Here is a 13,633-nt window from a genome sequence, read left to right as displayed (position 1 = left end):
CAAACCAGGACCCTTATGTAAATACTAAAGGACCTTTATTTAAATACTAAATGAAATGTTGAGAATGACTGAAGGAGGGCTAGAGTATACACTGGGGAACAACCCATGGCGGGGTTCTGATCCCCGGCTCTGGCTCCTCCCCAGATGATTCCAGGGACAACTCTGAAGCAGAGAAGGCAGTTTGGGTCTAGGCCTTTGTAGGCAGCCCTGCTTCCCTGTCTCACACCGTGGCCCTGCCCTGGGAGGTCTGCCTCTTTCTACAGGATCCGCTTGCTTCCACCACCTTTCTGCACACGCTGAAGGTGCTGTGTTTGGATGCTGGATCTGGCCGTAGGTGAGTGAGGCTGGCTCTCTGAGTCTCTAACCAGGGCCTCTTAGGGTGCACTCGGCTGGGACCCTTCTCTTCTAGCAGCTGTAGTCATTACAGACGGTGGTGAGATAAAGAGGTTTTCAAGGCTCTCTGGCGAGAAGAGTTCCTGCCTGCCTGAGGTCAGAACTGAAATGACTTCATCTGCACAAGGCTCTGGCATTTCCTGTGCAACTCTTACCAAATGCCTCTGCGGTGGTAGTGACTTGAGATGGTGCTTTTTAATCACTTTTTGCCCAGTAACTCCCATGACATGGTCACAATTTTCTTGTCCTCTGTCATTCATCAGAAAGGCAGGCACGTCGGTGAATAGCTTGCATTCTTCAGCAGCAATCTGTCAGGGAGTTCAGGAGGTGCTGTCTGTTTTTCTATTTGGAGAAATCAGAGGAAGGTTTGATGGGGGAAGGTGCCACCCATCTATTTCCTTTCTCCATCCAGGCAGCCTGTGGGCTACATCACTGGTCATCTCATATATGGGCTGCAGAGGGTTCCTAAGACCGCTTCCCCCTCATCAGAGCCATCCTTAATGGACAGTCCCTGAAAGAGATGAAGCATAAAGTTTGCTATGTGGCTGGGTATATCTATTTATTTTTATTTATTTTATTTTTTTGTCTTTTTAGGGCCGTACCTGCGGCATATGGAAGTTCCTAGACTAGGGGTCAAATCAGAGCTGTAGCCACAGGTTTACACCATAGTCACAGCAAAGCCAGATCTGAGCCTCATCTGCGACCTACAACACAGCTCACAGCAATGCTGGATCCTTAATCCACTCCGTGAGGCCAGGGATCGAACCTGCATCCTCATGGATACTAGTCAGATTCTTTTCCACTGAGCCACAACAGAAACTCCCATGGATAGGTATATTTAGAGAATAAATCCCTAGAAGTGGAACTATTAGGTGATGTGATTTGTAATTTTCATCCCCCCCCCCCACCCCCGATTGATACTTCTACCTGCTGTGGATGAGCGTGCTTCCTTCCCCAAACTTTTGTAAATAAAATGGGTTTTTAAACTTGGCCAATTTCATAGGTGAGAAAATAAAATAAAGCTTGCTTCTAACTGTGAATACAAACCCCTGCATTTATCACCCAAGACTCTCTGGGAGAAGGAGACCTGGAGTCTGCAGATGCTTCCTAGGGGTTTGCTCATCCCAGCCCAGGATCCTGTAGCGAGAAGGGGATGGAAGAGAGGATGGGAAACGGGGAGAGGAGGAGGGGAGAAGAGTGGCAGAGAGCAAAAAAAAAAAGGCGGGGTGAGGAGGATAAGAAAGTATCGGAGCAGTAGGTTGGGGCAAATCAGACCAAAGCTAGAAGTTATATTTCTTAGCAGATCAGAGGCTTCCTGTTCTCTGCCCACTCCGCTTACGTCCCTCCATCCCACACATACATTTCGCCCCAGCAGCCCCACTTCCTGTAAATAGGGAGTTATGTTCTGGGCATTAAAGCATCTTGACTGCTCATGCCATTCTAGAACCTCAGGACAGACATTAGACACAGATGCACCGATTGCCCAAGAATTCCTTGCTTAGAGTGTCGGGGGTGGGGTGGGGTGGTTGGCTGGGGGGAGAAAGGAGCTGGTGAGGCTCTACAAGGAGGTTTCTAAAGCTGATTTATTTGCAATGGAAAAAATGACCACAGGGAGTTCTGGGTTAATCAAAGAACCTCAGAGGGGTTAAAACTATTGGATTAAACATTCTAATCCTGGAGTTCCCATTGTGGCTCAGTGGAACTAAACCCGATTAGTATCCATGAGGACAGGGGTTCAATCCCTTGCCTTGCTCAGTGGGTGAAGGACTCAGCATTGCTGTGAGCTGTGGTGTAGGTCTCAGACACGGCTCGGATCCTGTATGGCTGTGGCTGTGGTGCAAGCTGGCAGCAGCAGCTCCAATTTGACCCCTAGCCTGGGAACTTCCATAAAAAGCAAAACAAACAAACAAACAAACAAAACAAAAAACCTCTAATACTAATTTATATGGTTGGTACAGATGCAGTTACCAGTAAAAAAGAAAAAAAAAAATGGGTTTGCCTCTTTAGGTTGTAACATACAAAGGGGCTTATCCAGATTACCCTGAGTGTTGAAGGTTGATGAAGTATTTTGAGGAAGGGAGATCGCTTTTTTTTTTTTTTTTGCCACACCCACAGCATGTGAAATTTCCTGGGCCAGTGATAGAATCTGAGCCACAGCTGCGACCTATGCCACAGCTGCAACAATGCTGGATCTGAGCCCCGTCTGCGACCTGCACTGTGCTGGGCTGGGGATTGAACTGGTGCCTCCACAGAGACAAGCCAGATTTTTAACCCGCTGCATAGCAGGAGCTCCCAGGAAGGGTGATAAATTGACCAAAGAGTCAGATCTCTGGAGAACCTATAAACAGCACACTAGCTAGTGTCCCCAGGGCCCAGAACATAGCTTGGTAATTAGAAGGTCATATAGGATCCTATGTGGGTCTGGCAACGGGGTGATCCCTGCCCCTCCTCCCTCAGCAGCAGAAGAAGCGAATTGCTCCTCCAGAGCTTCACTACCCTTTGGATCCAGCTCCTCCATCTTTTCTTCCGTGGTCCACACCTCCCTCTAAAAAAATGCCCTTTACACCCCATCTGATCTCACAATCTCTGCTCACTCATACCTCCCTCTTGACAATCTCTAAATGTCCAATGTCTCACGTTCAAAAATCCTCCAAAGACAGAATCTGATGAATTCAATCTGTCACCAGGGTTCCTACTGCCCAGTTTATAGACAGCGCATAGCCTGGCTATCCTTGCATCAGATGCCAATTCAGCAATGGCCAGGCTGGAGGTGTCAGCAAGGTCCACTTGGGACCTCAAAATGAGACAGCCTTGGAAGGCGGTCGTGAGGATGGGGCTGAGGTCATCAGACCTCTTTAGGATGGCTAGACCAAGTGTCTGGGTTTGCTTCCCAGCTCCCACATGACCTTAGCTTCTTCCTGTAGAGCCTTGAAAAACAAGCCCATCAGGTACGCAGGTATTTATTGCGCATTATCTCTAAGGATCTTTACGGCCTTGACAATCTAATTCAGTGATCCCATCAGTCCCCACATAACACCTCTACTCTTCTGGGCTTCTAGTCCTCCCTCCTATACAACTGCCACATGCGCCTCCTATTCCCGATAAGACAGAGACCACTGTCTCTCCTTCCTCATCAGAAAGGATGATATGAGTGCATCCGCAGATGGCCCCTGACTTAGGATGTTGCAATGGAGGAAGCACAGTGCTCCGAGGAAGGCAGGCTTGCTCCCCCTTCCTTACACTGTCACAGAGAAGAGGGAAAAGTGGGGACAGGTATGTCCAGTTCCTCTGCCCTCCCCGAGGTGCTCCCCGAGGGAGGAAGGGTGACTAATTGGAGCAGTGAGGATGTGGATCTCGTCTTTGGGAGCAGCCTGTTCTCAGCACACTCAGATTCTCTGCTCCTTCATGCAGCAAACTCACCAGTGTCCTGCCCCTCAGAGAGCGAGGACTACAACTAGGGGGATAAAGAGTAGGAAGACCAGGGAAGCCACGATCTCCCTTATCAACCGTAAAGCTAATATTTGGATCTGAGTCTATGTAATACCTACAATTACATCTCCATTGTTTTGGGAGCTGGCTTAGGAGGGAGGAGTATGGGTAATCACCTGTTGCCCAATACATGCCATCCCTGGAGGTCTGAGAAAGCACGCCACACCAGTTCTGAGTACAGGATAGGGTGATTTGTCTTAAGGGTCCCTAAGCAAGCTGAGGAATGAAGGAGACCCATCAGGAATACTAGCCTCCTACCAGCGAGTCCCGGTTCCTTGACTCTTCCCAGACAGATGCTGCATCCTTCACTGTCCCCCGTGGCTCAGGACACTGAAGAAATGCACTGGCTTTGGAGTCAGAGGATTGGAACTCAAACTTCAGCTCTGCGGGTTATTCGTTGCATGACGGCACACATGTGAGTCCTCTTCTGAGTCTCAGTTTCTCCCTCTTTAAAGTGGGCCTCATGATACCTGCCTCAGAGAGTCCTTCTGAAGATTTCAATCGGTGAGAAAACAAGTTGGTACCATGTTTGCTAACTCTGCAGATGGGAGTGGTTGTCATCAACCCTACTGAGGATGAGCAGGCTTTCCTAACCCACCCAACTCCCTCTGTTTTTCCTCTTAGGTCCTTGAGGTCCCAGGCTGGAGGTGAAATTGACACAATGGTTTCTTTCTCTCCTCACTTCTTTCTTTCTCTCTTTCTTTCCTTCTTTCTTCCTTCTTTCCCTTCTTTTTTTGTTTTTTTGTTTTTTTGTTTTAATGGCTGCATCCGTGGCATATGGAAGTTCCCAGGCTAGGGGTTGAATCCAGAGCTGCAGCTTCCAGCCTGTGCCACAACCATAGCAACCAGAACTGAGCCAATCTTGGACCTACACCACAGCAACACTGAATCTTTAACCCACTGAGCAAAGCCAGGGATCAAACCTGCATCCTCATAGAGAGAGAGTGTGAGGTCCTTAACCCGCTGAGCCACAATGGGAACTCCCACAGCAGTTATTTCCATGACTGTAGCATTGCTAAGTTTCCCATGAGCCCCTTGATAGAGAACAAAAAAAGAAGAACTGGAGTCTCTGCCAGGCCAGCTGGGGCTAAATTAGACTGGCTGGCGGGAATTCTGAAAAGAGTGGGGAGCCCACTTGTGACTCTTATCATCTGTAAAGTGAATATAATCATTCCAACCTCGGAAGGTTCCTAGAAGGAATAAACAGGCTCGTGGATCTGGCATATGATTAGATCGTCAAATGCTACTTCTCTCCTTTCCTTTAAACTCTAAGATGCTACTCTCAGACGTGTTGCCTACAGAAGGGACTTGTTCTGCATCGGTCCAATTTTTAAGGACCTCACAGCAAAGCCTACCTGGAATCCGCATTGGGAAGATACTGTCATGTGGCAGCTAGATAGATTTGACTGTGATCATTCCTTCAGTCAAAGACCAGGAAAAAAAAATGATTAGCAGTGACTTATTCTTTCCCTTCTTTTTGGCTGCCCTGTGGCATATGGAGTTCATGGGCCAGGGATCAAATCTGAGCTGCAATTGCAACCTATGCCGCAGCTGTTAAGCTGGATCCTTCATCCACTGTGCTGGGCCAGGGATTGAACCTGTGTCCCAGCATTCCAGAGACCCCACTGATCCTGTTGTGTCATCGCAGGAACTCCTAGCAGTGACTTATGCTAAAAATTGGGATTAGGAAGCCGTGTGAGAATTTTGCCCACCATCAAGCTAGAAATGAGACTGCCAGCCATCTCTGCTACCCTGGACCTCGACTCCTGATCTAGTCTAAGCCTCAGTGTTCCTGCCTTGACTATAGTGAAGATCTTTTCCCTGGCCTGGTCTTGGCCTTGTCTGAACTTCTCTCAAGTCCTTTGTTAATACAGCTTCGCCACTGTTGCCAGTTTAATTCTCCCAAGGTGATTATATCAGTTTCTTGCTCAGAAACTGTAACTGGTTCCACAATCACACTTTCTAGATTTCCATTCCTTCTTTTTATGTGTCCTTCCACCTTTCCAATGGAACTAGTACCTAGATGGAATGGGCAGAGTCACCAGTTGCAAGCAACAGAAATCGTCTCTGGATATTGGGCAGTTTGCAGACCAACTGACAAGACCAGAGAATCAGCCACAACTCCATAGTTCCAGGGACCTAAAACCATGCCACCAAACTGGTTTTATGAGAAAAATCACCCAATTTTTCCCCCTGAGACTTAACCAAATGCTATACTTCGGTGTCAGAAATTCAATTTCAGAGCAAATGTGATGGCTGCCAGTATCTGTGGCATCTCTTCACTGAGAACTCAGTCTTGAGGGCTCTGAGAGTCAGGTACTTATTACTTTAGAGACAGGAAAAACCATGCACTACTCCCTCCTGATGTTTGGCGCTTAGAAATCAGTATCTCCGTGGTTACGTCTTACTGATGGAGTCTGGCTTACATGTTTATGTCACATTTGCCAGAAAAGCTGGGAAAGAGAGCCTTTTGGGCGTTCACCTTGGAGGGTGAGGAGTGGGACTTATAAGGTGGTGGATTTCCAAACTATACCAAGGCTGCTCAAAAATCTACTGGGCAGCTAGGAAAGGTGACGATAGCGACAGATAGTCAACCCTTTGTTTGCCCTATACCATTTTTGCATTCCCAGGCTTACCAATAACAGCTTTCCTGACAGAGATAATGTAACTATCCCTTAAGTGAACACAGCCTTGGCGTTCCCTGGTGGCTCAGCGGGTTAAGGATCTGGAATTGTCACTACTGTGGTGCAGGTTTGATCCTTGGGCTGTAGGTAAAGCCAAAAACAAAGAAAGATAGAAAGACAGAAATGATGGCAGAAAGGAAGGAAGGGGAAAGAAAGGGAGGAAGAAGAAAGGAAGAAAGAGGAGTTCCCATCGTGGCGCAGCAGAAACGAATCTGACTAGGAACCATGAAGTTGCGGGTTCGATCTCTGGCCTCACTCAGTGGGTTAAGGATCTGGCGTTGCCGTGAGCTGGGGTGTAGGTCACAGATGTGGCTGGGATCTGGCGTTGCTGTGGCTCTGGCGCAGGCTGGCAGTTGTAACTCCAATTAGACCCCTAGCCTGGGAACCTCCATATGATGCAGGATGGGCCCTAAAAGGACAAAAGACAGAAAGAAAGAAAGAAAGAAAGGAAGGAAGGCAGGAAGGCAGGAAGGCAGGAAGGCAGGAAGGAAGAAAGAAGGAAAGAAGGAAAGAAAGAAAGAAAGAAAGAAAGAAAGGGAAGGAAGGAAGGGGAAGGAAGGATGGAAAGAAGGATGGATGGAAGGAAGGAAAGAAAGCAAGAAAACAAACAAACAAACAAACAAGCTTATCCTCTGCCCTAAAAGCAGACAAGTCAAAGTCTCATCAGTTAGATTATCCAGCTTCAAATCTAGAGTCTCTGGACGATGTGTATTCTTTCTCTAGTTCTCTCTGGGTTCTGTCTTTATACCCTGTAACCTGCGGATTAGATTGTGAAGAGTCACTCTCACCACAAGCCTCCATATAAATTAGTACAGGAATAGACAAGAGGGAAAGAACAATTAGTTATGACACATCAAGGAAAACATACGAGTACACTTTCTAGCCTCTCCCTGCCTCAGTGGGTCAAATGGTCAGAGCTGGCATGTATGTGTCTTCTCTCCACTGCCATCTACCCCCTGCTCCTTTGCCCTCAGTGAGCACATTGGCTGGTTGCTTCTATACACGCTCGGTGCCCTCAAGTTTTATTTGCCTGTATTTGGTTTCAATAGTTTTTGCTCAAACTTTCCTGGACAGAGAAGTAGGGAGAGGTACACGGTCTATCCTAGATTTCAGATACCCCTTCCTGCCTCCATGGTGTGACAGAAAGACTCTTTCTCCTTGATGGGCAGGCGACATCACTCTTGGCAACACCAAGACCCCCTATTCTTCAAGTGATAAGCTTAGTCTTCAATAAACAATGTCACTTGTCTTTAAGGCTGGTTGCTTCTGCGTGACCAGGATACCTGATAGATCCCTGAATCCCATGAACACCAGCCCATTTTCTTCTTAAATGGTTAAATGATTTTTTGGGTCAAAACCAATGAAGTCTGTGATACCCGGAAAAAGCGTGGAGAGAAGGGAAGATGAATTAAAACCCAGAAAATAATGTCTCTTCAGGGAGGACTCTCCTCTGTAATGGAAAGAGCCCAATGTAATTAACCTGCTATCAGGTAGCCTACTGGTCCCCCTGCACGATGGCATCGCTTCAGGGGCTTTGGTTTGGTTTTACTGCTAATAATCGAGTGTTTGGTGATGGTAGCAGGCAGGCCAGCCCCGATAGAGGAATCCATGCTTTTGGGGTGTGTAAACCCTTCATTTTTGCCACCATGACTTCCTCTGCAGTGGAGACTTTTGATGAGAACTCACAGGGGACACAGCCTCACCCCTCCACCTGTTTTGTTAGGTTCTTCAGCCAACTTCTTCCATTAACTTTTTTCCACCAATACATTTTGGTCGTTCCAACTTCTTGAACATCTGGCCAAACCATTAGCCCTTTCCCATGAATGTACACTGTACGTTCCCCACCCATGTACACTAAAGATACAGGCTGAGGCCACCTTACTTTATAGGCAAAGTTGTATCTATAAGAGGACTTTCCTTTCTGTCTTTAGGGCCATCCTTCAGGCCGAAAAGGTTTAGCATCCCACTTCTTTCTGGTGCCAGAACATCACAGAGTCCTCTATTGTAGGCCAACTGTATACTCTTCATGAGATGTAGGTATGTGCCAAGGAAGAGGTGGCGGTGTAACAGAGGCACGCCGAGACGTGGAGTTACCTGTGCTTGTAATGTGTTGGCACCTTCAGGACAATTGTGATGCAATTGTTAAGTTATGCTTGACCTTGTGACTTGGTGGATCAGAGAACATCTAGTCCACAAGGGACCATCCGTAGTGCATGAATTCTGGGTGGCCACTGACAGGAATCCAATCACCATGTGCCAATAACAAGCCAAGACGGCTTCCGCACAGGAAAATAGATACTTGCCAAAGAGTACATGGCTTTTCTCCAAAACCTGGAGGCCTTGGTTGGGGTCCCCTGTTGAGGCATCGTGTGTCTACAAACACATATCAAACACCACCGGATCTGCTGGAATCCTAAGTGCAGAATGTTAAAAGCAGCGATGGAGTATTATTCTTGCTCTGGGTCCTGCTCAATCCTGAGAGCCTTTTAGGTCACATGGTAAAAGCATCAACAGCATGCTTAAATGTGGTAGATGGTGCTTCTAAAATCTAAAGAAGCAATGAGGAGTTCCCGTTGTGGCTCAGCAGGTTATGAGTCTGACTAGTATCCATGAGGATGTGGACTCGATCCCTGGCCTCGCTCAGTGGGTTAAGAATCTGGCGTTGCCGTGAGCTGTGGTGTAGGTTGCAGACATGGCTCGGATCCTGCATTGCTGTGTCTGTGGCGTAGGCCTGCAGGGTAGCTCCAATCCGACCCCTACCTAGCCTGGGAACTTCCATATACCACAGGTGCGGCCTTAAAAAGCAAAAAAATAAAAAATAAATAATTTTTAAAAATAAAGAAGTAATGTGCTTCTCTCTCTATTTTTCTTTTTGGCCACACCCATGGCATGTGGAAGTTCCCAGGCCAGGGATCGAACTTATGCCACAGCAGCCACCAAAGCAGTGGCAGTGACAATGCCAGATCCCTTACCTGCTGAGCCACAAGGGAATCCCTCAGGTTCTCTTTGTAAAAATTGAAGTAGAGTTGAGTTACAATGTTTCATGTGTACAACAAAATGATTCACTTATAGATTTATCTATTCTTTTACAGATTCTTTTCCTTTATAGGTTATTACAAAATATCGAATATTGTTCCTTTGCTGTACAGTAGATCCTTGTTGTTTATCTATTTTATATGCAGTAGTGTGTATCTGTCAATCCCAGATTCTAATTTATTTATCCCCCCTCCCTGCCCCATGCTTCTTTCTTTCTTTTTTTTTTTTTTTTTTTTTTTTTTGCTTTTTAGGCCCGCACCCTTGGCATATGGAGGTTTCCAGGCTAGGGGGCTAATTGGAGCTATAGCTGCCGGCCAACACCACAGTCACAGCAATGCAGGATCTGAGTTGCGTCTTTGACCTACACTACAGCTTGCCGCAATACCGGGTCCTTAATCCACTGAACAAGGCCAGGGATCAAACCCACAATCTCATGGTTCCTAGTCGGATTTGTTTCTGCTGTGCCATGACAAGAACTCCCGTGCTTCTTTCTTAATGGTAGAAATTATAAGGTACACCTACTCCTTCCTTTGAGGGTGATATCCCAATTCCTGGACTTTAATGAGGTGGCAGCCCTGTATATTTTCATGGGCTGCATCTCTCATTTTAGGCACACTTCAGGTATGTCTCTAACCCAAGGTATCTAAAGCACCTGCTACATCCTGGTTATATTAGTTTGATGTCATCAACGTAATAAGCCAACCTCACGTCCTGCGAAACAGGGAGAAAGTCGAGCACAAACGCAATTATGGCACAGAGGCAGAGTGGGCATAATGCCAAGGCAAGACGGTGGAGGTAGACAGCTCCCCCTGCCAGGTGAAAACAAATTTCAACTAACCTTTCCTTCTCATTTGAATGGATGAAACCGTCACCACATCCAGAGCTGCCTACCAGATGTTAGAAACTGTGCTGATTGACTGCAGTGAAGAGACAACATCTGGAATAGCTGATACAGTTTGAGTCACTAGCTTTTAAGAAGCCTCTGTATGTCTTCGAGATCTGACAGTTGCCTAGACAAAACAGGTACCTTAAAAAGGGATACGAAAGGATGCATCACCCCCACAACTTTCAATTCTGTTTTGATTGCACATCTTTTTGAGGATCTTCCAGGAAAGGGATATTGTTTTTGGCTTATTCGCATAGTGGTGAGGGGAAGCTCTCGAGCTCTGCTGCCCCAAACCCTGGCCACTAGCCACACAAGCGCTTGCAATGTGGTTAGCCTATAATGAGATGTTCTGTCAGTGTAAAAATATGCACCATATTTTGAAGACCTCGTATGAAAATAAATATATTATTAAGGCAACCTATATTGATTAGAAATTGAAATGATAGTATTTTGGATATTTTAGGTTAAATTAAATGCCCTATTGGAGTTCCCGTCGTGGTGCCGTGGTTAACGAACCTGACTAGGAACCATGAGGTTGCAGGTTCGATCCCTGGCCTTGCTCAGTGGGTTAACGATCCGGCATTACCATGAACTGTGGTGTAGGTCGCAGACGTGGCTCGGATCCCGAGTTGTTGTGGCTCTGGCGTAGGCCGCTGGCTACAGCTCCGATTCGACCCCCAGCCTGGGAACCTCCACATGCCGAGGGAGCGGCCCTAGAAAAGGCAAAGACAAAAAATAAAAAAATAAAAATAAATAAATGCCTTATTAAAATGAATTTCACTTGTTTCTTCTTTTTTAAAAATATGACTACTAGAAAATTTAAACTTAGATCTATGGCTCATACTATACTTCTATGAGGCAGTACCAGTTGCAGGCTGCATTTGCCTTTCTTATCATGACAGCCCTCGTGACAGAGGTTAGGAAACAAATTTGGAAATGATGCCAGTGGCTGAATTTACCTATTTCAGCTCTATGCTCAACCACGAGATGGCTCTGGGGTCTCATAGGGCCCATCAGGAGGTTGTTACAATTGAAGCATTTATAATCTGATCGACATAAGTCTGCCACTGACTGGGAATCCATAGCTGCATTTTAGTTTCCCATTATTTCAAAGCCAAAGTTTGGGATATTTTTCTCTCCCTACGTGGACATTTATCCTGCTAAATGGCTGTCTCTGTGGCGAAGAGGAGGAGGAAAAAGCAGAGCAGAAGCCGTCATGCTATCACAGTGTCTTTGGTCAGGGGTCTGGAACTTTCCTTTCATGTAAGGAGCTCTGAGTTTCTGAAATAAATCAGGCCTGAGGATCGAGTGAGGGGGTGAGAATCTCTATCGCAGTGGCCCAAGTAAGGTCTCTTTCCACCAGACTGTGGTTTTTTTTGGGGGGGAGGGTATGGAGGGGTCAGTTCCTAAATCGAGTAAAACCTTGCGGTGGGCTGCCTATCTGTTTCACTTCTGGATCTTCTCTCTTTTTTTTTTTTTTTTTTTTTGTCTTTTTGCTATTTCTTGGGCCGCCCCTGCGGCATACGGAGGTTCCCAGGCTAGGGGTCGAATCAGAGCTGTAGCCACCGGCCTACACCAGAGCCACAGCAACTCGGGATCCGAGCCGTACCTGCAACCTACACCACAGCTCATGGCAACGCCGGATCCTTAACCCACTGAGCAAGGGCAGGGACCGAACCCGCAACCTCATGGTTCCTAGTCGGATTCGTTAACCACTGCACCACGACAGGAACTCCTGGATCTTCTGATTAGGTAACTGGATACCATCCAAGAGCCAGACCATTCAGATCAGCACTGCAGCACCTTAGCCAATTGTAATAATTGTAGATACCATGCCTGGCAGTGTTAAGTCTGATGCTTGGCCTGGCTTAGGTGCCCTGCCCCTGTCCCATTACCTCGTGGAGATTATTTCAGCACCTCTAGTTCCTCACATCTGCATCTTTGTCCTACAAACGCAGGCCAGCGTTTCTAGTTCTTCTGAACTGATGTATTTTTCAACGATAGGAGCGTAGTTGGCCCCACATACGGTTTCTGCATCCGAGGATGCAGAAACCCGACTGCACTGTGCCATTTTATTTTATTTTACTCTTATTTTTGGCCGTATCCAAGGCACGCAGAAGTTCCCAGGCCAGGGATCAACTCAATCCAAAGCAGTGACAATGCTGGATCCTTAACCCACTGAACCACCATGAAACTCCCATGACATTTAATGCGAGGAATTTGAGCATTCGCAGATTTGGGTATCCACGGGCGCTGGGGGTGGTCCTGGAACCAATACCGAGGGTCTTGATCTTTATTGGGAGGGGAGGCTGAACTACGTATGATAAATCCTCTCCAAAATCCCTGTCTTCCTGTCTTTCTATTCTTCCTCTCCAGTTGACCCTGGAATCTCTGACTTCTTGGATTTATTTGGTGGGGTCCCTCTTTGAGTCACTTTGCCGTCTGCCAACTGAGAAAAACAATTAGCTCCAGCTGCTAGAGCTCTCATTTTCATCCAATATCTCTGGAAAGAATGCCATGTTGAAAAATGCAGCCTAATCTTTATTTATGTCTGTCTTTCCTTGGCCAAGCCCTTAATCTCACATACATTCTCCAGGGTTTTGCTGATAAATTAGGAAAGACTTAAAGGCTTTTTTAAGGTCTTAGCCTTATTCCTGGTTCTGCGTCCCTGGGGACGTGCTAGGCTATAATTCTGGTTATAAGTCTGGAGACAAGCGGAGAGGGTAAGGATGAGGCATGGAGAGAACTGGCTCCCTCTTGCCAGGTAAATCCCTACAGCAGGATCCTTGTGGATTTCCAGAAAGAAGAGGAGTAGGAGAGGGGAGAGGGAGGGGAGGAGAGGTGGAGGAGGAGGTGGTGGCTGGAGGAGAAGGAGGAGCTGAGTCTGCTGCCAAGAGAGGCTCAGTGGGGATTTGGGATACTCTGAGTCACATGAATTCCCCTAAGTTGATTCTTGGCACCTACTTCTTTCTGGTCCACACCACAAATTTTGCAAAAGACCTGGTGAAGCTATGAATTTCACCAAGGTTTTAATTTAGCATGCTGCAGAATCTAACTTCGACTCTTAGGAAGCAGCAGGGAGCACCCAGCTGGTTATCATATCCAAGAAGAGGTTGTAGGAGACTGGACAGGGAGATACGACAGT

The sequence above is a fragment of the Sus scrofa genome, chromosome 1 (genome assembly GCF_054392235.1).
Source record: "Sus scrofa isolate SSC_HxYL_T2T_F1_AM1 chromosome 1, Sscrofa_HxYL_maternal_Yorkshire_Landrace_v2.0, whole genome shotgun sequence".
NCBI classification, from domain to species: Eukaryota; Metazoa; Chordata; class Mammalia; order Artiodactyla; family Suidae; genus Sus; species Sus scrofa.
Note: the sequence above shows the minus strand (reverse complement) of the source record.